The sequence below is a fragment of the Cibotium barometz genome, chromosome 19 (genome assembly GCF_041138505.1).
Source record: "Cibotium barometz isolate CiBa-2024 chromosome 19, ASM4113850v1, whole genome shotgun sequence".
Taxonomy (NCBI): Eukaryota; Viridiplantae; Streptophyta; class Polypodiopsida; order Cyatheales; family Cibotiaceae; genus Cibotium; species Cibotium barometz.
Window position 1 is genome coordinate 32674361 of NC_141064.1, and position 3454 is coordinate 32677814.

The following is a 3454-nucleotide window of genomic DNA, read 5'->3' on the forward strand; positions in this document are numbered from 1 at the left end:
TTAGATCTTCAAACTCTGCAATCATGCTTTCAGCAAGAAGCATTGGTTCCTGCTCTTCTTCACACATATGATACGACACATGAGGAATACCCTTCGAAACACCTGTCCTGAAGCTCTCTGAATCAAGTGTCTCCTCAAGCATAGGCATACATACATCATGTGGTATGATCATAGGACCCTGTATGTCTGCACCCTCAGAAAACAGATTATACTTGCACAGTTCACCCATTGCATCTTTATGAGGCTGTAGCAAAGCATCCCTTTTTGCACTGTGAAGGCCTTGTTGCTCACTAATGGCTTTTTGCAATCCCAATTTAGCATAAACAGCCTCCACAATCTCTGTATCAGCCTTGAATAGCAATTGATTGTCCTCCATAAGACATGCATCAACAACAGCTTCTAAATTGGCTCGGATTGTTGCTGGAACACTATCACAGCTCACATTATACCTGGAACTCGCATAAATAAGTGCATCTGCAAAATCACTCCATCGTTTGGAGTAATACTCTGCTAGTTCCTGCACTTCATCTTTTAAATCAGGACTTACAAGGTATGCAAAAGATGCAATCATCATGTTTTCTGGAACCCCTTGATCCTTCATCTCTGTCTCATAACACCTTAGATAGCTTTCTGGATCGTAGCCATCAAATATATTGACCCTGTCATATACCAATTGCATCACAATTTCCACGGCTTCCTGGATTTGCTTTTCTTCTTCAATCTTCCTGAACCGCTCTTCAAGCTCTTTCATCTCTGCATATAAATACTCCATTTTGCTAGCCATCTCCACGTACTCTCACCCCAGCGGTTTCACGTCGGGTTCACCAAAGCTGTCGTGACGTGGGCGGTGTCGCTGGGAACACACTGGGTGTCTGGAAGACACGCGGCACTCTGTCAGTTGCGAGTCCAACTGTTGGATCTGTGTCTTTTTAGAAGCCGGCAGAGCATAATTCAGAACATCTAATGATTGGGCATTTGAAAGAACTGTGGAAGTATTCTGCAGTCGGATGACCACATCTTTTGATTGTTGAACCACATAGTCTAATGTAGCTGAGAGCTGATCTTGGGACTTGTTTTGGCCAATGTACACAAATACGCAACCTGCCACTGCAGCACCCGTGAAGAGAAGCAAGAACAGTAGAGGGAAGAAATTTCCACCTTCATGGGACCCCTTCAGTCTGCGTCTGCAGCAGCAGCAGCAGAGAACCAACACGTAGGCCAACCCTATTACCAGCCACACAGCTGTTAGAACAAAACCAGGGCCACCAGTATACCCTTTTTCTATGGTGCAGCCGCTTCAGTCCACCGGTGCCTTTCTGACCTCTGCAGCCCGTCAGTCTTTCGACGAACAGTAGCTTCCTTGCATACCCATCACTCTGCGCAGCAGTTCAGTGATGTCCTCTCCACTGCTACTTATATCACCTGCCTCCCCCTTGTAGACGACCCTCCTCTGCAGCGCCTGTTACACTGCCTCGATCACCCTCGCCAGCCACCTCGACCAGCTACTCCAGTCACCAGCCTACTGGTGTCCTCTCCAAGTCGCCGTCAGCTTTTCACCAGCAGCCTTGCGCCTTCATCCCTTTTTTGCTTGTCAGACACGCGCCACATCTTCCCCCCCCTTCCCCATCGTCTGCAGCGGCCACCCTTTGTAATTGCACCAGAGAGTTTCCCTTATTCCTCCCGCTGCCCAGTCAGCTGCGCCTCCTTGCGTTTGTCTTTTATAGCAGCCGCCTTATTCCAGGAACCCCCCCCTCTATACACACAAGGCGGTTCCTCTTTTTCTCTGCAGCACCTCACTCCAAAACACACCCGGGGGCCTCCACGGCGTCTGCCTCTGCGTTTCTCTGCAGCGCCTCTCTCCCAAAACACACACACCCTCCCTCTTCTGTCACAAGGCTCCCCCCGCCTCTGCAGCAAGCGGTCCCACTCTTCGCCAGCTTCCTCTCCTTCTCGAAGATGCGCTGGCCGCCTTCTCAAGGCTCCCGCCCTTTCTGCCAGCTGGCCTTATTTATCCTCATTTTGTTTATTTTATTTTGAAGAAAATTTATTTCTTCTCTAAGGTCTAAGTGATGGCCACATGACTCGTTCATACCCACTAATTTAAAGGCAATAAAGGCCCCTTCACCTATTAATTGCCCTCCTGCTCCACACATTCAAACACAGCTTCCAGTGCCCACTATATCCTTGACGCGCCCACACATATTCAAGATGACTGAGCAGCTGACATCTTCTCCAGCATCTGACCTCTCTCAAGACACGCCAACAAGCTCAAAGCTAAGCCATTTCATCTATACACCTGGCGACGCCCTCAAAAGCAAAACCCTCCACACGCCATACATCCCATATGTACACAGGCACTTAACCCATGCATCTGGATTTTCATTTAATAGCCTCACATGCATGGTTTCACACCATAAACGTGCCGTGGCACGACAACGTCAAGATTCTAGACTGCATTTTTAGAAGCAGTAGGAACTTTCTTGGATCTTAGCACAGCTTACCATCCCGAGACCGATGGTCAAACAGAAAAGGTGAACCAAGTAATCGAAGATATACTTCGGTCATGCTGTGGTGGCAGGGAACCCAAGAAGTGGCTAAGCTATCTGCACCTAGTCGAATTTGCCTACAATGCCTACAATGCCTCTTATGACCGAAGTATCGGGATGAGTCCTTTCAAAGCTCTATATGGACAAGACTGCCTAACACCATTAACTTGGTCCGACCCATTGATTAGGGTCGAGATGTCCAGACAGATGCTTGATGACATGGAGCAACAGATGCAGTTAATCCGCAAAGATATAAAAGCTGCCCAGGATAGAAAGAAGCAATATGCAGATAAGAAGAGGTTAGATAGAAAATTCCAAGAAGCAGATATGGTCTTCATTCGAGTACGCCCCAAAAGAAGTTCTCTTTTTCTTGGGAAATACAAGAAGTTATCCCCCAGATACTATGGGCCATACCTAATTACAAAGAAAGTAGGTGACTTAGCCTATGAACTTCTTCTGCCTCCTCATCTCAAAGTACATAATGTATTTCATGTTAGCCTACTTAAGAAGTATGTACCAAGCCCGAATCATGTGCCTAATGATGAACTCTTAACGTCTTCAACCCAAGGCCAGATGGAACTCCAACCTGAAGAAATCCTTGATGTTCGAGAGAAGGTTCTCAGGAACAAAATTCTGAGAGAATTATTAGTCAAATGGAAGTTCTATCCTCTTGAAGACACCACCTGGGAGAGAAAGAAGCCGAACTGATGCGGGATTACCCCCAGTTTGCGAGATAAGGACATCTCGTGTTTTTCAAGTGGGAGAGAATGTAAGATTCCTCCCCAGCCCCTCAAGATGTCTAGTTTCTTCCCCTGTAATTAATCCCCTTTTCAGAATAATAAAAGATCTTGTTTCTACTTTTTTTGGCCTAGAGAGAGAAAATATTCTGGAGAGAGATAATTCAGTTT